The following is a 25,771-nucleotide window of genomic DNA, read 5'->3' as shown; positions in this document are numbered from 1 at the left end:
ATGCATTTAATTACTGAAAAAGACAAGAGGATTAGTTTTTAAACTCAAGGAGCGAACTAAAGCATTGTTCTACATTGTACATTCAGAGAGTCTCAAATATTATTTTCCTTAAATCCAGATTATTACTGTTTTAATGATTTCTGGGTGTTTTGGCACAAATGTTGGATCCATGTCTGAAGTTACCAGGATATCTGACACAATGCAAGGAAAGCTTATTTGGTTAGCGATGTCTGAATGGCCAAAGGAATGTGAGGGAAGCTGTGACCAATGGACTCCTTTATATTATGCTGAATTTCTCAAGGGCAAAAATTGTTGCTGATAGTAAAATTTAGCACACATACAGTGCTCTTAGCCACTTTTGTGAAACATACTAGGATCTATGGATTACATATAATTTCTATTTTATAGATGGGAAAACTGAGGCAGTGACTCATCTGAGTAAATCGGTAATAAGGAATACACTCCATAGTCCAATGCCATATCCCTTGAATCATGCCTTATTAAATTAGCTTATCTCCTAGTGTTATGAACCACATCTATACAATATGTTTCTACTCCAGCTTTTTTTTGTGAGATGTGATTTTGATCTTCATACCCCTGGGAGGTATGGGCAATTGAGGGTTCTAGAGCACTTGTATTGCTTGTCAAGATGGTTCTATCTTTGCAGGTTGCTAAGAATCCTGTTGTAAAACCCTTTCTAATTACCATTTTGCTTGTTTTCCAGATCAATTCAGGAATGGCTTATAGTAGCTGATACTTTACCAATTCCTAATGTTACAAATTAATGGTTTATGCCACTTGAAAGCTTGGAAAGCCAGATTTCCCACAGAAACTAATTATTGCTGCTATCATATTGAACTTCTTACATGAAGGTGCTTTTCCTTTTTGTTGTCTGTCATTCCTTGTGCAATTTGAATTGGATGCATGCTGAGGATTTTCCCATTCCATCGGGGATTTTCCCAAGCCAGCTATACCTGGTAGATAACATGTAGCTCTCCGGCCTTGCTGCAGGCCTTGCTGCAGGGCCAGCCTCAAATCTCTTTCCTGTTGGCAGTCATTAAAATAGGATATAGATAATCTCACCTTTGCCAAAATCAAAAGACTTGTGTGGTGGAGACACCCACTTTTTTACTGTTTTGCTCTTGTCCCCACAAAGAGGGGCCTGCAGAAAGGGACCATGAGAAACCCCTTTATTAGGTACAATCTGAGAATGTCACTGGATGGATCCCAGGTTAAAAGCATTGACACAGGGCAGAATGATCAAACCCATCTACGGGCTTCAGATCATTAAAGTGGCCAGTGTGTATGAGGGGAGAAGCCAACTAAATACAGCAAGTGCTTGTATTTAATCTCTAGCCAAAAGTGCAGATCAACAAAGTTGAAAGATAGGGAATTTATCTAGGCCTGAGGTAGGAGTGGGAAAGTGAAAGTAAATCTCATTCTCATTGATGAAGGGCTCTGTGTTTGCCTTCACCTCTATGTGCCAAGTGAGGCCAAGCTGCATTTGCCATTTTTTAAATTAATTCTCCCTTTCATTGCACCTATCTCATTCTCCAAGCACACTGAATAATTAACAAAACATAAATTTGAGCACTACAAATTCAGTGCTTCTCAGGCCCTTGTCTGTACTTGGTAGGGTGGCCAGATAGCAAGTGTGTAAATCGGGATGGGGTGGGGGAAATAAGGGGGCCTATATAAGACAAAGGCCAAATATCAGGACTGTCCCTATAAAAACGGGACATCTGGTCACCCTAGTACTTGGGATTAGCCCTGACTCAGCCATTGGTAGCCAGCAACCAATGGAGCTGAACAAGTGCAAACCTGAAGTGCAGATTACAAAATCTGTCCTTTACACCCGCTGAGTTTACAAAAGTATCAATAAACTCCATTGGTGCAAATTGGAGCTTTCCTTGTCTACACTTGGGGTTTGGATTGGTGCAGTTACACTAGTACTTGGCCACCATTGGCTGAATCCTAAGTATTGACCAGTACATTAGATACAAACATTTGCTGCATGGATTGGGGAATATTACAGCATTGGGGAAAACATCCTTATTTTATAGCAGGGGTAGGCAACCTGTGGCACACAAGCTGATTTTCAGCATCACTCACACTGCCCAGGGCCTGGCTCTGCATTTTAATTTAATTTTAAATGAAGCTTCTTAAACATTTTAAAAACCTTATTTAATTTATATACAACAATAGTTTAGTTATATATTATAGACTTATAGAAAGAGACCTTCTAAAAACGTTAAAATGTATTACTGGCACGCCAAACCTTAAATTAGAGTGAATAAATGAAGACTTGGCACACCACTTCTGAAAGATTCCTGACCCCTGTTTTATAGCATACTACAATATCTTGAAATAATGGTCCAAAACACTACAGTTTATAGTAGCCATATTGAAGGAATTGGGATTGTTGCTTTAGAATACTGTAGAATTTTATTTTACATGAGGACTATTTACACCACCACATATTTACATTTGCTACTGTGAGTTTATAGTATAGCCTCTGAGTGTTGCTATTTACACTGCTTACCTTCATTACAGGAACTTGGTGTTAATGAATGACATTGCCCTACAGAGCAGGAAATACCCAACAACTCAGTTGAAATGTTAAGGCTCCGGGTTTGTATGTAGTCTTCCAACATTTATTTGAGGTTTGCCAGCTCATGGGATTTCTGCTCAGCCCTACTTTACAGGCTGAACAAAATATTTTTGTATTTAAAGAGCACCAAGTATATAATTATAATAATTAATTAATACCTTGTAGCAAAAGAGTGCTTCCAGTACGTTTTCCTCAATACTCAGTTCTTTGTTTTTTGTACGTCTACTTCTTACAGTCTAGAAGAATCCCTTCTTTAGTTTTGTATTTGAATTAGTTATGATATCCTCCAGTTTATTTCAATACATGGAATCTCATGTTTAACTTGAAGCACATAAGTAAGTAGACCCTACTGAAGATAGTGCTGTATTGCAGCATTTAAGTTAATCTTACTCTGTTTATTTCTTTGGCTGTATTGGGACCCTAGATTCTACAGTTTTTGTCCCCTTCCCTTTACATGTGTGGTATAATAAATGAAAAGCATTTGGGATACAGTAGCTTGGTTATCTGTGGCTATAACAGGGCAAATAATTTGTAATGAATTTTACTGAATATTCCCTAAATCTGATAGTTGTCTGTGAGTGGGTAGGGATTTTTTCTGATTTAGAAATGATTTGCCAAATAACTTATTTGGATAATTTTTTTGGCCTGTTGCTTTATTAAAGTCTTAGGTCATGTCTAACTACCACTTATGCTGGCAAAATTTATGTCACTCAGAGGTGTGAAAAAACACCCCCTCAAGCTGCATAAATTTCACTGATATAAGTGGTAGTGTTCACAGCACTATGTCAGTGGGAGTGCTTCTCCTGCCGACGTAGCTACCGCTGCTCGTTGGAGGTGGTTTAATTATGTTGACGAGAGAGCTCTCGCCCATTGGCATAGAGCAGTTACACTAGAGATCTTACAGCAGCGCAGATGCATCAATGCAGCTGTGCCGCTGTAACGTCTCTAGTGCAGACATAGCCTTAGAGACAGATTTCCAGTCCGAATACTCGTGTTTACAAATTTTAAAATGTGCTTTATATGACTATTCTCTAATGTTTCCTTAATTTCATTGTTATCATGCAACTCCCCCAGTCTTGTAACCTCCCCATAGTTAATCAAGAGAGGAGCGAGTTGGGCCATATATATTAGTATGAATGGCACTTATGAAGTTAGAGGAATACAGCAGCTGGGCTAATAGCAGAGTGTTTTTTACTGAGTGTCTAAACAAGATACAAAACATTACACTCTGTGTAAGTGTGGATCTAATCTTGACTAAGAAAATGCTTGTAATGGGAATGAGATCCTATTGCAAGCTGCTGATTAATCAGCAGCTGCTTGGATGGCTGGACACTAGAATAGCAGGCAATCAATCATTAGACAGATTCAGCAAAATAAGCAGACTGACTTTCAGTCCTCTTTCACAAGCAAAGACACTTTCAAATCTTGGTTGCTTTCAGAGTCCTCTTGTTGGCCCAGGAAGTGCAGGTGAAGTCAATTGTTACCATCGCAGTTCCCTTCACTCACAATATTTCTGCATGTTGTTATTGACCACTTGAGATAGGTGATGATGCTCATGAAGGCACACAGTCCTGTCAGTTTCTTCTGCAAGCCTGTGCCACTGTGTTGGAAAGCTTGGAAGTGCTGAGGGAGAGGTATTTGCTGACTGGGTACAACCAAGATGGAGGCAGAGTGAAAAGTGATTGTACTCCATGATAAATCTATGCTAATTGATGCTATCTGAAGTTTTGCCCCTTCATTTCTATTTTTTACAACATTTGACTTAAGTTTGTTGGATTCTGGCTGGCTAGTGAGCATTAATTAGTATGAGCTGTCTAGCTGAGGTCACGTTGCTGTGTGGCATGTTGTTTACTACTTCATTTTCTTCCAGCCATCTCCCTCTACCCCCCTCTCCCCCACAATGAACACCAATAATAGCTAGAAGGTTATTCTGTGGCAATGAGAGAATTTCATTCTCAAAGGCCATAGTGGGAGCAGCACCTTCTTGTCTATTTGTTTTTCCATTTAATTTTCAAGAATCGTATGAATAATTTACATCTAAACTTCTCCTCATTTATTATTACAGTTGTCCCTAACTGAAATTATAGCCCCATAATACTAGTCAGTGTAAAGACACAGTCCTTACCTTGAAGAGTACACTATGCATAGAAAAGACAGACAACGGAAGTATTATTTTTTTTCTTATTTTGCAGATTAGAATGTGAGACAAAAAAAATTAAGTGACTTGCCCAAGGTCACACAGGGAGTCTCTGGCAGAGCCTGCAATTGAACCCAGATCTCTTGAGTCCCAGTTCTGTGCCTTAATCCCAGAGGCATCCTTCCTCTCTGTGAAATACAGCAGATAGTATTTACCAGATTACCATGTCCCTCTGGCTTTTACGTTGCCAAGCTTTATCTGGAAAGCAGGCTCCTCCAGCGTCTTGACTGATGCATTCTAGTATTTTAACATTTACTTGAGTTATATAACAGCCAAACAATCTGTTTTGTGAGTTTAATGTAAACCTAATTCCAGTGAGTCACATGGCGTGCTTGCAATGGTGCAAAGTTAATGAGTCGGGGGAGTGACAGTGATTCTTTCTGGGCTTCTGCATGGAAATCTCTTGCTGCCTGAAATATCCCTGCTGTCTCATAGTCAAGTAAAGCTGCCAATTTTCCTCCCCCCAGTCACTTTCCATCATTGGGGACTTGTTCCGAAACTTTGAGAGAGCAGAGGATGCATCACATCAGCTCTCATTCTTCAATACTATCAAGCCCAATGGTCTTCATTAAAGTGATCTGTATGCCACAAGCAATTGTCTATTGCCATCTCCAAAAGAGGTGTACATGGTTGTCCCAAATTCTCCATTATCTTGGCCATTATTTAAGTGCATTGCAGGGCAGAGGAAAGGGGTGTGTGTTGGGGGAGGAGGAGAGAGAATGATAATAGCCACTCAATTAAAAAAACACAGCCTGGTTCTTGTCCTGTAGAAACATGCCTTTTATAAAAAAATCAAACAATGCAACATCCATTAATGTGAAAACTTGGGCATAAATCTTAAGGGCCAAATCCTCAGCTGGTGTAAATCAGCATAACTCCACTGATGTCAATAGAGCTATGCCAGTTTACACTAGCTGATGCTCTCGTCTCTTCTTAATGTCAAAATGAATACCTCTAGATGTTCTTTCATGTGCACTGAATTCTGGTATGCAGAATGGCCCTCTGTTTTAGCTCACAAATGTTAGTGCTGTCCACATGTACATGGCATAGTTCCAAGCATGACTCTGACAGTAGTGCTGAGCAAGACCAATCTACATCAGTTTAATAGTTTGGCTGGTCTCCTCAGCATGAACTAGTAACTGAGGCAGTGCAATCAGATTTAGGGCCTGATCTTACTCCAGTTTAAGTCAAAATAAAACTCCCATTGAGTTCAGTGCAAATGGGATTAGGCCATAATATTGTCTGATGACTTTCAGAGAAATCTTCTCATGCTGCAGACACCTTTCAGGGTCTCACATAACCTAGCACATCACTGGGGCACAGTTGAGCATGATTTAAAATAAAACACAGCAGCGCTGAAGGATTTTTATTTCTTTTAAACTTAGTCAGTGAATATGTTGGATATACAAGAGGAAGGACCAGCAACACTTTCTTGCGCTACACACTAATGCAAACAGGTGGTGTGCAAACTTCCACCACACAACTCAGACAGTTTAGTCTGCAACACTCTTGCTGTTTGAGTCCAATGCACCTCTTGAGCAGAGACTGCCAGTCATGTCCCTCTGGTGGTTTTTGTGATGTGCACAAGTGGCGATCAGAATAAGATCACCAAACTAGCTAGCACTTGTAAGAAGATTTTGAACTGGAGATTCCAGAAAGGAAAAACTGATCTACAGAACTCACTGTGCCACCTAGCTGCTTGATCTTGAGTTTAGCTGTTTAGCTAACCCAGCATGTCTCTTATAAATAAATTGTTTGCAAGAATGGAAGGGAAGTGCTGGCTTATATACCCAGTCCTGCACTAATTTTAAAAGCATGCAGAGCACTTGTAAATTATTTTCATCTCCAGATAGCCTAATTTCCATTGTTTCACCCCACCCTTCTTTATAGCCTTGTGTCTCCCATCCCTGTGAAGATTTTCTGATCAAGTTCCACTCCCTTTTAGAAATTGAGGTGCTCACTTTAGATTCTTGTTTTTCTTTTTGATGCTTCACAGATTGTCACATTGAGCTGAGTTGCTGTTTTACTAGCAACTCCGTGGTTGTAGGCAGCTGGGCAGGCCTGACACTTCAGTGATCTTTTCCATTCACACTGAGCCAATTGTTGAGAGATGCCAGTGGTACAATCTAGAAGCCTGGAAAAAACCCACAGGTCTGGAATTTCTGAGCCTTTATGTGTTCAAGGCTTTGCAAGTATTTCCAACCCCACCCAAGCAGAGTTTCTTGATGAGTAAAAGGGAAAATGTTAGTTTCTCCTGCATTTGAGACATTTACAAGCAAATCCTAAACTTGAATTTTTTCTGCCTGCACCAATGAATATGTGAAGTCCTGCTCAAGAAGGCAAGGCAGCCAGGGAGTGAAATTCATCTGGGGAATCAGTACACCGGAGCAGTAACAAAAACAAACAGAACATCCATGTTGAAAAATTGGAGTTTAAAAATGTTTGCTTATAATCAAAATCATGCTATGGTAACTCTGGGAAGAGAATGTTTGATTTACAACTGATAGCATCTTTAGAAAGACTGTAGTAGCTGCTGATGACTGTTTTATGGTTTTTAGTTCCAATAACATCTCTTACATTAATAGATAGCTTCTTATGGTCTTATCTCTGTGTTAAAAACTCGGACGAAGAATTTTGTTATCTAGGGCCCAGTCCAACTTATATTAAAGCCTGTAGACAGATGCCAGTGACTTTATTTGGACCATTTCCCCCCCCTAAAGAGTGCGCGGGGGGAGAGGTTGTTCAAGAGCTCAGCACCCACATTTGGGATCAGATTTTTCAGCCACTCCAATTATGATACCTGTGGCCAGCTTTTCAAAAGAACTTGGCATCCAATGTGCACCTAACATGCTGAGCTCTTTTGAAAAGCTGGCCCCAGTTGCAGGTGCTGATCCCTTCTGAAGTCCTTAGTATCTGCATCTGCTGGAACTCAGTAATAGAAGTGGTGTGTGCCAAATTACCTCCTGGCTGTCCTTTGACTAGCTTTGTGTTCCAGGAGAGCTCTGTGGTTGAGGTATACTTGCATATCTACCTGGCCTGTGCAATTATTGTTTCATCTCCATCCCAGTAGTGCTCTCAGAGCCTGATGGCCACAGTCACACATCAGTATTGTTGGAGGAATTCTGCCTTCATAGGCAGCCTTTGTGAACACAGCTGAGATAAACGCTTTACAGAACTAAATGCAGTAACAGCTAATCCCTCAGAGCAGTCACCCTGGTCTTGCACGATGAACAGAGACTTTGCTGTTTTGATTAACAGCACTGGCAAGAACATTAATACACTTTTTATTTGGAAATGAGAAGAATCTGTCAAGAAGAAGTTAAGGGATTAAGTACCAGGTGGAATATTGAGGTGGATTTCCTGACCCAATATATAGATATAAAATCTGGATCAGTAATGTGCTCAGTATTTATTAGTAAATATGCACTAAACTGTCACTCTAAGGAGGAGATTCACTGTAGTGGAGAGGGTCAACACAAGGCCTATGCAATGCTTGAGACCCACTTACACCCTATTTTTAGGATTTAAGTGATGTATAGGTCTCGTGCTGGTCTTCTGCACTGGAGTGAAATTCACTCTGGGCGTATGCTGAGCTTGCTATATTAACAGCTGACAAACTATCAACCAGCAATTAAAGGACACATCCCAATTTTTAAAGCCTCAGCAAGACTCAAAATACCCTGATTCTTGCCTCCCCAGCAAAAGCCTAAGCAAATAAAAGCAGCTTGCTGTGCCAGTGTTGCCAACTCTTGCAGATTTATTGTATCTTACGCTTTTTAAGCCAGTCTCATGATTTTGGGGGACCTGAGTCCCCCAAACGCTGCTTGAACGCTGCTTGTTGGCAGTACCGCTGTGCTCCCTCAGTATCAACAAACACAGTCCCTGAGTGTTGGAGCAGTGGGGAAAGTGACCCTTTCACTGGCATCTCCTTGATGTTTAACTCGGAGGACTGTTAACTCAAGCAGCAGAGCTGATCTCCGTGTCCTGGGTATAAAATGTAAAGGGCAACATGGTCTCTCAATAGGCAGATCCCACCCTATTAAGCACTTTAAAACTACTCCTGGAAATGAACTGATATTCAGTGCAGATGTCATGCTCTGTGCTAGAAGCACTGCTGAGTAAGGGCAAGGTTCTGATATCCTTACTCATGCTTAGTAGCACTTTACCTCACAAGTAGCCCCATGGGTAAGACTTTGGTACGGTACTGTTCAATATAAGTAAAGGTATCAAGTGAACAACCACCTTAAGTGTTGAAACAATACAAGAAACAAACCTACCCTCCCCAATTCACTAGTTTCCATCCAATCTCAAACATGTTTTTTTTTCCATCTTCCATCTAGTTATAAAACAGTCAAGTAAAATACAAAGGAAAGGTCACTTGACAGACATACATTTTATATCCAGTGTGCTTAAATGGTTTATGGAGTCGGAACTAAAAGACAGCTGTTAAAGATCTAATCCTTGATTATTTTTCTTTTTAAAGTACAGCTGGAAAACTTTAAGAGTACGTCTACGCTACCTGCCGGATCAGTGGGTAGTGATTGATCTATTGGGGATTGATTTATCGCATCTAGTGTAGACGCGATCGAATTGATCCCCGATCGCACTGCAGTCGACTCTGGTACTCCACCGTGGCGAGAGGCAGAAGCGGAGTCAATGAGGGAGTGGCAGCGGTCAGGTAAATCTACCTAAGGTACACCAACTTCAGCTATGCTATTCTTTATTCGCGTACCTGAAGTTGCATATCTTAGGTCGACACCTCCCTACCCCCCAGTGTAGACCTAGCCTAAGAATCCTACTGAAGTCCCATTGAATGGTAAAACTCCTCCCATCTTCAATAGGGGCAGGATTTCACCTCTTAAGAGTTGGGGAATCTGACACTTAATTGGTGCCTAGGCCTTTTGCTAGCACTCTGTGCAGAGGGTGAATTTCACCCTGGCCAAATAAACTGAAATAAATAAGACCGGGTAACGCTGGAGATAAGCTAATTAAAAAATATTATCTCATTCTTTTTTGTGGAATGACAGAGTACAAGATAAACGTCTTTAATTTTTTTTTCTTTTTTTGAGTGGAAATATAAAGAATGATGATTGCATAGGAAAAAGGCTTCATATTAAACAAAATTATTCTGAATGCGGAAGTGGCAATATAGCATTTAATTCTAATTTAGAGTTTTTTTGGGAACACATGATTGACAGAAAGTGAGGAGTGCATTATGTTGTTTCTCATCAGGTTGTCATTCCTGCTATCCATTTACCTGTCAGCGATTTACAGGAAAGCTTGTCTTTGAATGCCATTAACCCAGTTTCACGGAAAACTACTATACACTTATTTTAACTTAGTGTCTATACAGACTCTTTACTGTATTCTGCTCTTGTGGTGAGGGGCAGCTGCAGGCACCAGCGCAACAGGCACATACCTAGGGCGGCAAGCCGCAGGGGGCCGTCTGCTGGTCGCCGTGAGGGCGGCAGTCAGGCAGCCTTCGGTGGCATAGCTGCGGGAGGTCTGCTGGTCCTGTGGCTTCGGCGGCAATTCGGCGGCTGGTAAACTGAAGGCGCAGACCGGCAGACCTCCCTCAGGCAAGCTGCCGAATTCGCGTTAGCACCGGACCTCCCGCAGGCACGCCGCTGAATCCGCGTTACCAGTGGACCTCTTGCAGGCATGCCGCCAAAAGCCGCCTGCCTGCTGTGCTTGGGGTGGCAAAATACATAGAACTGCCCTTGTCTGTAGTAGAAAACAGACTGATTCTGTCCTGACTTTCACTGGTCTTAGTCCACAGAGAATTTGGACAATCAACTTCTTTGGAGTTACTTCAGACTTACACGAGTTTAACCAAGAACAGAATCTAGTCCCCAAAACTGGACCCGAGTGGTAGTGGTTTCCTTAAATTGAAACATGGTTAATTTTTTTCCGGTTGAAACTTGCAATTTAAGCAGTCTCTGTCCTTTTACAGACTATGGTACAAAACATGAATGGTGGTTGTGAACTAGATGCAGAAAAACATTGACGGTCAGATTTATACTTTATGGATTGTCATGTCTGTGTTAATAACTTGGAAAAATAGATCCAAAATGGTGGTAATAAACAGATATTTTTCTCCTTGATCATAAGAGAGACCAAACTATATCTCTTTGGTAATCCTCAGAAATGTATAATATACCAGAAGAGAGGAAGGATGGTCTTATGATTATGGCACTAAATTGAGACTCTGTAGATCTGGATTCAGTTGTTAGTTTTATCATAGGATTCCTATGTGATTTTAATCAAGTCACTTAATTTCTCTGTGCCTCAATTCTCTCATCTGTAAAAAGGAGATAATAATCCTTCCTTTCTCCCAGTCTTTGCTAGATTTGTCTATTTAAGTGAAAGCTCTTTGAGTAGGTGCCATCTCATACTACATGTTTGTTCAGTGCCCAGCACAATGGGTCCAAACATTTGTTGATAATGCAACAGAAGAACTAGCACTGCTGTTATCTATAGGAGATAGAGTCAAGCCTGCACACGAATGGAGTCAAGGCTGCAAAGGGATGGAAGCCTTTTCTCTTCCCATACTCAGAATAGTGATGTATGCAGCCCATGTGTCCCCCATGCAAACATTTCTATGAGTGATAGTCAATAAATAATACTACTAAAAGATTTGTTTTTCTAAAACTTAAAATTTTTGCCAAACTCTCTTCTTGACAGTGACACTGTCTCTTTGTTTGCAATTTAAACACAGAGGGCTTGTCTACATCACAAAGTTGCAGCGCTGGTGAGGGGGTTACAGCGCTGCAACTTAGGAGGTGTACACATCTGCAGGGCACCACCAGCGCTGCAACTCCCTGTTTGCAGCGCTGGCCGTACTCCCGTTTTGTCTCGGGTGTAGAGGATCCAGCGCTGGTGATCCAGCGCTGGTAATCAAGTATAGACACTCACCAGCGCTTTTCTTGACCTCCGTGGAATAAGCAGGTATCCCAGCATACCTGAGGAAGCCTCTGGTAATCAAGCTGGTCTCCTTCCCCGGTTTGCTCTCGCGTTCCCCGAACCCCGAGCAAGCAGGTCTCCTTCCCTGCGGTTTGCAGGGTGGTTCGGGGAACGCGAGAGCAAACCGCGGCGAAGCTGGTCTCCTTTCCCGGTTTGCTCTCGCGTTCCCCGAACCCCCGAGCAAGCAGGTCTCCTTCCCTACGGTTTGCTGGGTGGTTCCGGGAACGCGAGAGCAAACCGCTGCGAAGCTGGTCTCCTTTCCCGGTTTGCTCTCGCGTTCCCCGAACCCCCGAGCAAGCAGGTCTCCTTCCCTGCGGTTTGCAGGGTGGTTCGGGGAACGCGAGAGCAAACCGCGGCGAAGCTGGTCTCCTTTCCCGGTTTGCTCTCGCGTTCCCTGAACCCCCCTTGAAGCCGCCCAACAGCGCTGCAGTGTGGCCACATCTAACACCACTTGCAGCGCTGGTTGCTGTAAGTGTGGCCACTCTGCAGCGCTGGCCCTATACAGCTGTACTAATACAGCTGTAACAACCAGCGCTGCAAAATTGTAGATGTAGACATACCCAGAGACTGTAAACAGTATCTTACTGCAAATGTGGAACACCTGCCAATTATTTCTCTGCTGATGGACAATGTATATATTAGAAACCCAATGCTGTTTTGCAAGGTGAGAACCTGATTAGGTTTGTTTGAACAATTGATAAATGTTTGTTGTGCCCATTCCCACAAGAGTTAAGTTTACTCTGAGTTTATAGTTGCCCATCTAAGCAAAAGTGGTATTGCTCCAAAGATTGGCTTCAGTATATATCTTATCTGTCCGTCTCTCTTTACTTTAGGGTATTTTAGAGTTTACCATACTATCTGAGTGAGCACTTCCCTGGTTAAAAAATATTAAATTTTTCTGGCTGGTGAAAATGCCTTGGCATTCTGCTGTTGGAGATGTTTTTTAAATGGCTACTTTTACAAATGGTTATCTCTGCAAATATCATCACAAGCAGAGAAGAGCTGTTATGGGTCTGGTCCAAAGCCCATTGAAGTTAAGGACATTTTTCCGCTGACTTCATTGAGCTTAGGATCAGGCCATCTAGGGGCAAAGTTGTGTTTTTTTTGTTTTGTTTTTTTTTTTCAATTTAACATTTTTATTGCGGTAGCTCCTAGAGGCCAGCTGGGTTGGGGCTCCTTTGTGTTAACTGCAGTAATTAGGAACGATAATCCCAACTCTCTGCCTCCCAAGCCATGATTAGATTGCACTTTTCTGTATGCATTGTAGCAGAGATGTGTTGTAACACTACTTTTGATGTCTTGAAATTATTATGACCTTTGTTGTCACCCCACATCTTTTGATATTCCTGCCAGAGTTTCTTGGCTTTCACCAGGCATTGAGTCTCATCCTACTGTACCTTAGGTTGGCATCCCCAGTGCAATCTGCATGTAAATGTCTGTATGCCTCTTCTTCCCACAGAGCGAGGAGATCCATTTCTTCTGCCCTGCAGCAGGCAGGAGCATATCTGGTAGCTCTCTGCGTGGATGCTTGCAAAGATGGGCTGGTAGGTGTGCTTGCCAAGGTGGGCAACCAGGATGAAGCATTTCAGAAATATGCTATGGTTTGAAAAGGGAGAGGGGGCTTCCAGTATTTATGATCAGTGGAGTTCAAACTTTTGATTAGAGCGACTGCTGTCACAGAGATGGGGCATTGTGTGACAACTGCTGGAGGACTGTTAGGGTTGACAAAGGTAATTCAGTGTCTACACTTGCACTGTGTCCACAGAGGCAGGTTAACTTCAGCTCTGCATTGTTTGGGATGGTGGTATTATTGTGTCAATGAAGTGGGGTGTGTATGTCAGCAGGAGACAGATTTAGGCGTCAATGCGTGCAAAACTGTGCTGAAACAAGTTGATTTAGGTTGATGTAAATTTGTAGTGTAGACCAGGCCTTAAATTAAACTGGAGCCATGACCTGAAGTTATTTAAAAAGAAGCATGGGAGAAGGGAGTGAAAAACCATCATCAGAGTGACACTTACCTGCAAAGGTCCCATCACACCGACCATGGAAGCGTGGCCGAAAACCATGAAGCACAATCCACACATGTTTGAGGTAAAACATAGTGTGTCCTATATTGATGGAGTTCAAATCTTGTTAAATTCATGCGTTACTATGGCATTGCTCAGCTGACTTCAGTAGAGCCATGTCAGTGTACACCTGCTGAGAATCTGGCTCACTGACTAGAAATAACCTGGACTTGAACAGAAGTTTGACATAGTTTGGCTTCTGTTATAATTCACTCTCTCCCAACCTATTGCTTTAGGCCAGCGTGGACAAAGCCAACGTTTCCTTTAGGCTGTGGTCATCAGAGATGCAAGAGGCCACGCTATACAACCAACTCCTGTGTGCTAAGACCAACAGTAACAGGACAGGATGATTACACTTTACTAGTATTAGACATTTTTTATGTGAGTGACTGCAGAGGTCTCCCTTGAATTGCTGCTGATCACCTCAAGACAAAGGACCAGACTTAACTCTTAAAGCCAGAGGACTCTAAATCAGGAACAAAGCTGGCCCTGATGGTGATGACAGGTTCAGGGATTTGAAGTTTTCCTGGTGATCAACGAATCTCTCTTAAATGTGGTTGTTTTCTCTTCTCTTTTCGGTGCTAAGTATGTACCTGTGTTATAGCCTCACTGGGAGTTTTGCTGTTGATTTCAAGTGGAAACAGGCTGAGGGCTCCAACCTCAGACCCAAAATACTTGCTCTCTTTTTAGAATTATTTTTCCGTTGATTTCCCAACCTGGAAAGGAAGGTTGCATTGGGGTATGATCATTTATCCTGAAACCAGAAGTCCATTGCCTCCTGTATGATATTTCTCTTAACTGCTTGTGTGATTCCTCTTCTGCCCTTTCATGGTTTTAGACTCTCCTTGACATTAGCAACAGTCTAGAAGACTGCGGAATTAACAAGACCAGAAAGAATTAAGCTCCTTTCCGCTAGCCTCTCTTCTCAGGGTGCAGCTTCTTGTCTGTTGGGTTCATATTTCACTATTTCCAGAAGCACCAATTCAAAGTACAGTGGAATTCTGCTAGTTATGTAATCCTACTAGAAGTCCTTAACTCCCTTATGCAATGGCAAGGAAACTTTGAGGCTGCCAGTGGACGTATAGTATTGATTTGGCACTTGAGCAAGAATGACTTGGAAGGAGATAGAAACGTAAAACGGTTATCGCAGTGGGGAACTTGACAGATCTTATGGCATTATGACTGTATCAAGAGAGATGATAATTGCCCTTTCATTGAGGTTATGTTAAAAGGTCTCTTTAGTGTGAATGAGAGAGAAGGAAGTGGTTTGCAGCTGTGTTAAATGAATTACAGCCCAAATGCCTTGTGATAACAATAAATGCTTTGTTTTTCCTTCTTCACTGGGACTTTTATAGCACATCAGACATGATTAATGTTGAAGGAAATATCAATAATATGCTGGTGACTTTGACCTGTCTGCTAAATCTTGTGTAACACACTGAACAGTGTGTTACATGTCCCGCCTCAGTGGCTGATCCTCAGATGATAGGTGTTTATTACTGCTCCCATTTACTAAAATAACTCAAGTAGTAGAGGACTGTGCTGAAGAGCCTAAATTCAGACCATGTTGTTGGTACATTGTGGGGGTTGTGACACCTGCCCATTTAACAATGATTACTGAAAATGGTGCCAAACCTCGTTTATCCTTGACTTTGCTTGCAGCGGCACATACAAGTAACAGCTAATTTATGTAATGAAGATATGGCTTTTGATGGGGTAAAAAGTGCTTGGGATCTTTTACTTCCATGTGGATGGCCAGAAGAGAAAGACAAAAAAATATCTTTGGTTTGACATTTTATCCAAAGAAAGGCACTATCGTAATAAAGCGGCCCCCTAGTACTCCAGTGTTGGCAATGGGCTTGAGCCCAAGTTCCAGTGCAGGGCTGAGACTTGTAACATCCTGATCCAAGAGCATGAGAGGGCTAACTAATGGTCTAGTCACCGAGTCGCTGTGTGACGGTAGACAAGTCACTTGCTCTCTCCATGAATCGGTTTCCCTCCTCTCTAAAATGGGACTGATAGAGACATTTGCGCCTTTTGTAAAGTGATTTCAGAACTTTGGAGAAAAAGAGGCAAGTATTATTATTGTCTGTTAATGTACCCAGCCTGACACTGGCACATTGGAAGCTTACTCCCTAATGAGAAATTTCCATTCTTTTTCTGGATCAAGACAGAAACTTAAAAGGCCTGGTCACTTTCAAAAACCAGATTTTCAGAAGAGCTTAGCAAATTGGGGTGCTGAGCTTTTCTGAAAATCTGTTCCAAAGAATTCTGCCTTAATATTAACCTACTATGACAGTTGCCCCAGAATCATCTGACTCTAACTTTATTTCACAATGTTTTCTTTTTTTTAAATGCATTTTTGCTGCAACACTAAACTAAACTGGAGAAATTAACCACCCAACCTACTTATTGTGCACTGCAGAGTGAACCATGTCATACAGGCTAATTATCCCCATCAGACCCCATGTACCCTTCTTTGTTTACTGTGTGATGCACAGCATGTCCAAGCTTAATTTTTAAACGTTAGTGCTTAGAAGTTTAACTCCCATGTTTTATGTGGCCTCTGAGTGCTCTTGGCCTCGATCTTACAACTGCATAGATCCCACTGACTTTAAGTGGGGTGCTCTGAGGGGATGAGGGTCTGCCTGGGCAGATTTGTTTGCAGGATGAAGGCCTCTGTTTTCTGAGTCTGAAATAGTTTGGCGATAATAGAGGTGACTTTCAGGACCATGTGCTGGTGTGGCTTTTAAACCAAATATTGGGTGACATCTGATGTGTCTCTGAAGTTGACTTTTGGACCTAATAAATACAGCCATTTATATAAATGTCCACGTCTTCTGTAATATAGATTTCAAGGAGTGTGCTGCCTATCTCAGCCTAATGAGATCAGCAGCAATTACCCCAGGGTCTGTGAAATGGGAGCCTGTTTCCAGCCCCAGAGCGCTGGTGTATTAGCATATAAAATGGACAAGTGATTTAGATAATGAAATGATCTGGGCTTGCACATAGACTGAATGAGACTATCAGCTCCAATGTGCTTATTCATCAGATGACTCACATCTCATTCATTTTTAGAAATAATACTTCCATTTCTTGACACTCCCAGAATCTTATATGCAGAGATGAGCTTTTGAAAAATCTTGTATAAAAGAACAAAATTAAAATGGGCTAAGAAAGAGGGAATGTAGGAGGGATGATAACAGTTAAATCAAGACCTGCAGATAAGAATGTGATAAGATGTTATATAGAATGGGAGATGAAATAACTTATCCTGGCAACATCAGTGTCTGTCCAAAGAAATTAGCCTGAACTTTATAACAATTAGGAGACACTAATACATCTTGGGTGCTCTTGCTTCCTAAAGAGGCATTGTGGATCTGACATTTGACTGGGACTCAGGATATGAATACCTGAGTTCTCTTCTGAAGACTGTGACACCTTGGAAAGCACTTCCCCTCTCTCTGCTTCTGCTTCCCTCCCCATCATTATCTATTTAGACTATTAGTTCTTTGGCACAGGGACAGTCTCTCACTATGTATTTGTACAGCAGCTAGCACAATTTTGGTTGAGGCCACTAGGTGCTACTGTAATACTACTCCTGCTAATAGTAATGGAGTGCAGAGGTCAGGGATTGCTCTGCAGGTGTAGTTCCGCTGACTTCTATGGTTTCTAAAATCATGTTTTTCTGTTTTAAAAATGTTTTTTCTTTACCTTGCTGCTCTGTGAAAGATGCATAGGACCAACAAGGGAAGTGAGTAAGGCCCAGGTTTTTAAAGGTATTAGGTGTTATGATGCTCAGCATTGTAATGCCTTATGTAGGAATCTAAGTCTCATTTTCAAAAGGGGTTTAATCACTTAGGACCCTAAATTCCACTGGTTTTTAGTGCCTAAATCCCTTTAGAAAACTGAAGTTAGGAGCCTTAATCTGCAACACTGAGCACTGCAACATCTAAATACCTTTGAAAATCTAGCCTTAAGGCCATGATCCTGAGAAGATGAACACACATGCTTAACTTTAAACATGTGAGTAGCGTAACTGACTAGACGGGAAACAGTAAAAAATGATTATACAAAAATTGCTGCCAACTTTGTTTTTATAGAAATGAAGCTGGGAAAAAATAGAGCAAAGAAATATATTCTTCGAAGGGATGCAGATGTGTATTCCACTCAGGTGTATGTGTGCCCAGTGTGCAAGAGCTAGAAAAACTTTCCACAGCAGTACCAGGTGGGAAGGGGCACACACATGCCCTATGCCTTCAATGGCCCTCCTTGAGGCTGTATAAGGGCGGCGCTGCCCTGTACCCACTCAGTTCCTTCTTACCACTCATGACCTGAATCTGAACTCCCCATGTGGTTTTCCTTATGGTCTCTTCTGTGCCACAGTTAGCTGATAATCCTGTAAATTGGGTTTTATTTACTGTTTTAGTTTTCTCTTCTCTGCTTTTGTTGGGTTCGTGTGGTTAGTGGCAGTGCTGAGCAGTGGGGGCATTCAGCACTCTCCGGCCTTTATGAGGGGTGTCCATTCCTAAAAGTGACCGCACACGTTGTTGTTTATTGTGTCTCAGAGATGTGTAGTATCTGCTGGTCCTTCAAGAAGCGCATTCTCATCTCCACATATCTGTGTCTCAAACAGCACCTCCTGGAACAGGCAATGAGGCCTGCCTCGGTACTGACACCGGCCCTGGATTGCTCTGCCCGCATGCAGTCATCTACCATGGTGCAGGCTTCAGACAGACTTTTGGACTCCATCTACCCTCCAGGAGTGAGGAGAGGTTGGTCTTCCTCTCCTGGGGTTCCTTGCAAAAGGACCCATAAGACTGATAGGAGCCATTCAAGCTGTAAAAGAGGCTTATCTTCCACCACAAAGAGGGGATTGGAGCAGCGCCAAGATTCACCAGGTACCTGGGTAGAGTTGGGCTGTCAGCCTGTATCTTCCTGATACCGAGACAAGAGACTCTCGGCTCTATTCCATTGACTCTGGATCTGTTTGTGTGGCAGATGCCAAGTCTGGTACTGATGGACAGTGTTCCCACTCTGCACATGGTGCCTCCAACCTCACAGGCACATAAGGTGGCGAAGAACCTGCTCTGTCTGTCCCTGGTTCACCACTGATATAGGAGCCTACGGGACTCCTGTTGGCTCTGACTCTCCACGGGCTCTCTACTTTGTCAGCACTGGGGCAGGGACTATTGCTAGCACCATCACTGATGCCAGTTAAGAGAAAATCTAAAACTGCCCTGTCTGTGTCTTCAGCACCGGTACCGACTGTGCGTTCATCTGGGGCTCCAGTACTGAGGCTTTAGTCTGTCTGGGTGTTGACACTGGGCAATACATTGCCACCTGGTAAGCCTATTCTTCTACCAGGCTTAGAGGCGAGACCTTTAATGTCCCAGGAGGTGTTTGCGATACTGACCATGCTGCCACCTCCAGTACTGCCTTTGTTTTTGTCCCGAAATGAGTTGCACAGATTGGGCCGCCCAGTAGATCCACTGGGTTTGGTACCTTCTATGCCAACTGATATTTCAGAGGGCCCCCTCTAGCTCCTCTCCATCCCTGCTGTGGTGCACGAAGTTCAGTAAATCATCCAGGTCACCTCAAGAAGACGACCCTTGGTGCCAGATTGTACCAGTCATGTAGTAAGGAGAGGCTGGTGTGGCCTGAGACAGTTTTGCCTCCAGTGTCTTACTGTACGGAACCTGTGGGGCCCCCATTAGATCCTCCACTTGGCTGCAGGAGGATGTCTCTGGAGTCATCCATGTTAGAGTCTTGTGTGCTGGAAGAGTGAGCAGGCATTTTCCTGCTCTACACCCACCCCAGAAAGATGAGCCATTGTTGATGGAACAAGCTTTGCTCCAGGCAGCTACACTGGCTGTCATAAATTTATCCTTGCCCTCCCCAGAGGACTCGCTGGTCTCAAGCTCATCGTCACCTGTCCCTCAAGATTTTAAATCCTATCAGGATTTGCTAGAAAAATGGCCTTTCTGCTTGGTATAGACGTTGAGTTCTTGCAGGGAAATACCCACAAGCTGTTGGATATTCTTCAAAGGAGCAACCCCAGGAAGGGTGGTAGTCCTGATTAATGAGGCTCTTTTGGAGCCACTGAAAGCCCTATGGAGTACACCTGGGTCACTGTCTCCCACAGCTAGACAAATACTACCATGTACCTGCCCAGGGATTCAAGTATTTTGACTCTTATCCAGCTCCAAATTCCCTAGTAGTCATGGGTGCCAATGAGAGGCCAAGGCAAGCGAGGTTCAGATCAGCCCCCAAGGAAAGAGCCTCAGAGACTGGACACAAAGATTTATTCCACTTCATTTCTACAAATGCCAGCAGCTAATCAACAGGCACTGTTAGCCAAGTATGATTTACTTAAATGGGAGGCTCTGTCAAAGTTTGTAGATAAACTCTCTGAGGATTCCAGGAAAGCGTTCTAAACCTTGATGATGGAAGACCGTTTAGTTGGAAAACATTTCTTCAGTCTGCACTAGACGCTGCAGATAGTTCCTCCAAGATTATGCCTCTGCAATCATAATGAGAAAATTCTCAGGGTTATATAATTCTGTTATAGTGTCTGTGATGGGGTGTTTACCCAACACCTGTCCTGAAAGGGTTAATGCAGACTGAGAAGGGGGCTAATTAACCCAAGATTTGGGCTGGGATTTATAAAGACAGGAAATTAGAAGCTGAGGAAGCTGCTGGGAAAGTCTGCAATCACTCCCTGAGAGAGAGGAGATGCATTTGGGCTGGTAAACACAGATGGGTGCAAAGCCAGGAAGGTAGGAAAGGGCTCAGGGAAAGGCAATAAGGTCTAAGAGGGAACATCTAGAAGATCCCTGAGCCAGAACTGGAGTAGAGAGCAGGCTCGGGTTCCCCTGCCAGCTACTGAGGGAGTTGCACTACGAGGCAGTGAATAGGAAGACTGCCTGAGCTTGTCTGTAGGAAGAGACTTTCCAACCCCAGAAGCGGAAATCATTTGGTTACCTGGCTGGAGGGATGAGTCACGAAGAGGCCGCAGCAGCCTGAAGAGCGAGAGAGAATCTAAAGACCCAGAGGGAGAGTCGTAGAGATGGCGTGCAACCATGGGAAGTGATGTTGACCTCATGAGCTATATCCCTGAGTGACCAGGAGAAGGCATCATCCTAGCGGTCAGTAGTGGACCCAGTCACATGCCCAACATACAACAGACTATAGTGGTCCTTCCCTTTGGTGGTGGTTTTCTATTTTCAGATGAGACTAATGAAACATAGCATTTGTTCAAAAAATTTGGAGTGACCCTTTCTTAAAGTTTTATGGCCCTATAACCAAGAAGAGAGAACACAAGACTCTTCATTCCCAGCATTGCTATAGACAACCTTTCTACCCACCCAGTCAAGTGGAATTACTGAAGAGAAGGCACGGAACTCAGAGCTCCAGCTTTGTCTCCAACCAGCAGGCCCATTTTCAGGTATCTGTAGGGAAATCAATTTCTGACTATTCCTGTGATGACAGCAAACCAGTGATTCACAATCCATTCACTGTTATCTCTCCACTTGGGAAAAGACTGTCGCACTTTTTGGATGTGTGGGAGTCCATAACCATGGGCAAGTGGGCCCTAAGTATCCAGAGACTGGAATATCCAATCCAGTTTCTCTCCATCTCCCCTTCCCACTCTCCGTCCCCATCCCTTTTCAGGTACGCATCGCTAAGTATCCGCTTGCTCAAGAGATTCAGGTGCAGCTTGCATTAAAAGCTGAAGGACCTGTGGAAGAAGTCTCCCTTCAGTTTCAAAGAAAGGGATTTTATTCAAAATATTTTCTACTCCTCAAGTCTAAGTGTGGTCTAAGGTCCATTCTGGATCTTTGCAGTCTCAATGTGTTAATCAAGTATGTTAGCTTCTGCATAGTCTCCCTATCATCTAAACTTCCCTTTCTGGATCACAGCAGTTGATTTGCTGCCCTCAATCTTTGCAATACTTACTTCCAAATCACAGGAAGTTTCCCAGATTCATGGCAGTGGGCAGGCAATATCAGTATACTGTTCTTCCCTTTTGGCCTAGCATCAGACCCACATGTCCTCACAAAATGTGTGGCAGTAGAGGTGCCATTCTTCAGGAGGAAAAATATACACATCGTCCTTCACCTAGATGACTGGCTAGCGTGGGGTGTCACACTGGCTGGAGTGGCTCACGACTGTGAGTGCCAAGAAATAGGGCAATGATCCCAAACCGGTAGACTATAATTAGACTTCATCAACTCATTAACAAATGTGAACTTCTGAAGCACTATAACAGTCTTACTGTGGAGTTACAGACAGTTCCCTTGGCCATTCTAGTCTCTCTTACTACCCAGGCAAGCAGGATTTAGTGATAATTGGTGGCAAGACACCAAAGATCACACAATATTCAGATTGGTCCCGGTCCCAGTCCCAAGAGACTCACCCCGTGTCAATCTGTACCTTAACTATCTCACCAAAGACAAGGTTTGTAGCCAATCATGAAATTAACTAAAGATTTATCAACTCGGACAAAGAAATTAGAGCGTTATTACAAGGTTTAAAGCAGGCAAGCACATATCCACAGATGAGTTGGAATCTATGGTTTTAAAAGGTGACAAATTTGTAGTAATCTGGCAGCTCTGAATGTCTTTTTTGTGGCTAACCCAATTTGACCTTGGGGAATCTCTCTTCTATTTCATAGTTCCAGCCCCGTGAGAATCCAAACACCAGAAGAGAGATGAAACATTTTCTTGTCTGCTGTTTTTATTTCCTTCTTCCAGAATTCAGGTTAATGGGATGAGCCCTTTTGCAGGTAGCCTCTTTCTGGGTGTGAAGGGATAATTAACAAAGTCTTTGTATTGTGATGTCCCACAATGGCCCAGTTAGTTATAATAGACCTTGGTGGTTAGAAGACGATCACTCCTGACTGAATTCGCAGTTTTATTTTTTACAGTCATATGCAAAAACTTAAATATTATAGCATATAATGAAACTATTATAAGTAAGACTAAAGCATTCAGCAACTTACAAGCACTTCATAATGTCTACATACTAAACACATTGTTATATGTTCAAAAGCCACCTTAGCTGTACTAACACATAGGTGAAACAGACTGGTTTCCAGCAATGAAGTTGTCAGTGTTCAGCTGTAGCCTAAGCCCTGGCAAGATCTGGCACCTGGTCTGCCACCATCACATGTTGTGGCACATCCCATCATCAGGTCGTTGCACATTTCCAGTTCATTCTCTCTCTTTTTGACGCTCTAGGACTTACGCTGAACAAAGACAAGTCAACACTGGTTCTCACACAGAGACTGGAATTTATCAGGGCCTTGCTCTATTCTACAATAGCAAAGATGGGTGCTAAAAGAATTTTTACGGTGTGGGTGCTGATGGAAACCGTGGAAACCAGGGGATGTGGTAGCACTCTTAGTTCCAGCACTACTGGTAGCGAAGGTCTTTCTTCCTCAAGAGAGGTTCTGAACTATTTATAATCTGTGTCTCCCCCTCAGGCCCAAATGAGCCTCAGATTGCAGGGTCAGAGAGCAGCATCGGCTTATGTAACCTTGTATGCAAGACTGCATCTTTGCCCTCTACAAGCGTGGTTAAGATTGGTTTACCAATTAAGCAGACACCATCTGGACAGCCTGGTCTAAGTTTCTCCTGCAGTCTTTAGAATGATGGATGGTCTAGGGGACAATGTAAGTGCAGGTGTCCCATTTGTCCATTCCCTTCCAGCAAAGACAGTTGTAACCAACAATTCTACAATAGGCTGGGGTGTTCTGACTGAGAGTCAGAACTTCTTGTGTTCTGTACCTGGCTGTACCAGGACTTTAGTAAGACTCTCTGCCCTATTTCCCATTCGGTAAAATGATTGTTCTTGCCCACTGTCCAGCCTAGAGGTCTTCAGGGTTAACGTCTGTAAAACACTGTTAGGTCATTTGGGAATGATAGTTATGTAAATGAGAATTCCCACTGAAATGCAATAGCCCATAACTTCAAAAACAGGAAGCCACAAAATAGGGCTTTATTGTTGAACCGAACTGGTGAAAGGAAAGCCATAAATAGTTTTCTTAAGAGTGTCATTAATCTTAATCAGCTACTGGAAAATAATTCAGAGTTATAGATTTTAAGTCCATTATGATCAACATCATGTCTGACCTCCTGTATAGCACAGATCAGAGAATTTCACCCAGTGATTTCTTTGAGAGGGAATTATTCTTCTCTACTCGTAAATGAACACTATTGAGCCCAATAACTTGTGGCTGAACGCACGCTTGCTTATTTTTATTTATTTATTTATTTATTATTACCATAGCACCTAGAAGTCCTAGTCATGGACCAGGACACCATTGTGCTAGGTGCTGTACAAAACCCTGGCCCAAAGAGTTTACATTTTAAGTATAAGACAAAAGACAACAGGGGAAGTCAGACAGACAGATTGGGTAGCAGAAAGCAACAATGACAACTTTATAAAATCCACTCTAGATGTGAAAGTTGAGAGGAGTGAGAAGCTGTCTGTGCTCTGAGGGGAATATACAGCTCCATCACTGCAGTTTTGGGAATTGAAATCACTCGGCTTTTCAGAGGTGACCAGTGCCTGCAACTGCAGTTGAAGTCAGCGAAGAGCTGCAGGTACTAGGCACTGCTGCAAGTTAGGCAGTTGTGTGTGAGATGACTGAACAGTGCTGCTTCCTAGCAACTATTGTATTAATTGTTTTAAATGACAGATAAGTAATAAGAACAAAAAGTGGAGAGAGACAGAGGATAATGCTAGACTGGGAGAAGGGGGTGGTAGGCAGAGTTTATAGAAGCTAAGTGCTGGAGTATTTGTTATCAAGGGTAAGGAAGCATTGCTATGGCAACAGATTACTAATATTCTTATTTTAAAAGAGCGGCTGAGCTTTGAGAAGTGCTTCAGAGAACGGCTTCGCTGGAAAGGTCAGCTTGCTATGTTGAAGTCCCTCTCTTTTAGGGCCGGATGAGTGGCCCAGTGATGTCAAGATTGGGCCCCAAAAGTGCTTCTTTGATGGGGCTGGAGGAGACAGAGAGTTTGTCCACATTTTGCCATGAAGAATGTGCAAGAAACTCCACACAGGCAACTTAGTGAAACTTCTTGTGCCTTAAGTGGGAGTATCCCACATGGAGGCCGTGGGGGCTCTGTTGTTATGATTAGTATGTAGAAAATCAGTGCATCTGTAATTAAGTGGATAATCCTGTGGTTTCATGAATCTGGTTTAATGCCCACAACAGGGATAGGCAACCTATGGTATGTGTGCCAAACGCGGCACACGAGCTGATTTTTCAGTGGCACTTACACTGCTCGGTTCCTGGCCACTGGTCCAGGGGGCTCTGCATTTTACTTTAATTTCAAATTAAGCTTCTTAAACTTTTTAAAAACCTTAATTACTTATCATACAAAATAGTTTAGTTATATATTATAGACTTATAGAAAGAGACCTTCTAAAAATGTTAAAATGTATTACTGGCACGCAAAACCTTAAATTAGAGTAAATAAATGAAGGCTCGGCACCCCACTTCTGAAAGGTTGCCGACCTCTGGCCTATGACATAGCCATTAATGCAAAGTACTGTACATACTGTCCAGTATGTGAGAGTGGGCATGCAGCCAGCAATAACTATTGTCTCAGAAGAAAACCCAAATGTTGTTTATTACATTTGTTTTCCTTTGGTCAGGGTCACAGTTTAGTCTGATAATAACTATTGCTCCTTTAGCAGCTTTTCCTCACTTTCAGGAAACCTTTGATGAGATTCCACGATAGGTCCCACTTGAGCCACAATGCAAACAGCAGGGACTATCTAGAATTGTAACAAACAAAGCCCTTGTTAAAAACAGGAAGCAGACTCCTTGTGCACTGTTTATTCATGCAAATATATGCACATGAAACCACTTTCATTGCTGTGCATTTCTCTCTCCTTTCCTTTCAAGCTGCAAATAA

General features: G+C 42.7%; 1 protein-coding gene across 5 annotated transcripts in view; it reads left to right on the top strand.

The window, feature by feature from the left end:
- Nucleotides 1-25,771, top strand: part of CAMKK1 (calcium/calmodulin dependent protein kinase kinase 1) — a 181,022-nt gene that overhangs the window by 25,212 nt on the left and 130,039 nt on the right. Inside the window, exon 1 of one of the 5 annotated variants that reach the window (XM_050929421.1) lies at nt 13,239-13,315. The exons of the other annotated variants lie outside the window; for them this stretch is intronic. The gene's annotated coding sequence lies outside the window, so the exon portion shown is untranslated. Of the gene's footprint in view, nt 1-13,238; nt 13,316-25,771 lie in introns of those variants that run through there. 5 annotated transcript variants of the gene reach the window in all.

This window comes from Gopherus flavomarginatus, chromosome 19 (genome assembly GCF_025201925.1).
Source record: "Gopherus flavomarginatus isolate rGopFla2 chromosome 19, rGopFla2.mat.asm, whole genome shotgun sequence".
Lineage (NCBI taxonomy): Eukaryota > Metazoa > Chordata > Testudines > Testudinidae > Gopherus > Gopherus flavomarginatus.
Note: the sequence above shows the minus strand (reverse complement) of the source record. Positions and strands in the feature narration are given on the sequence as shown.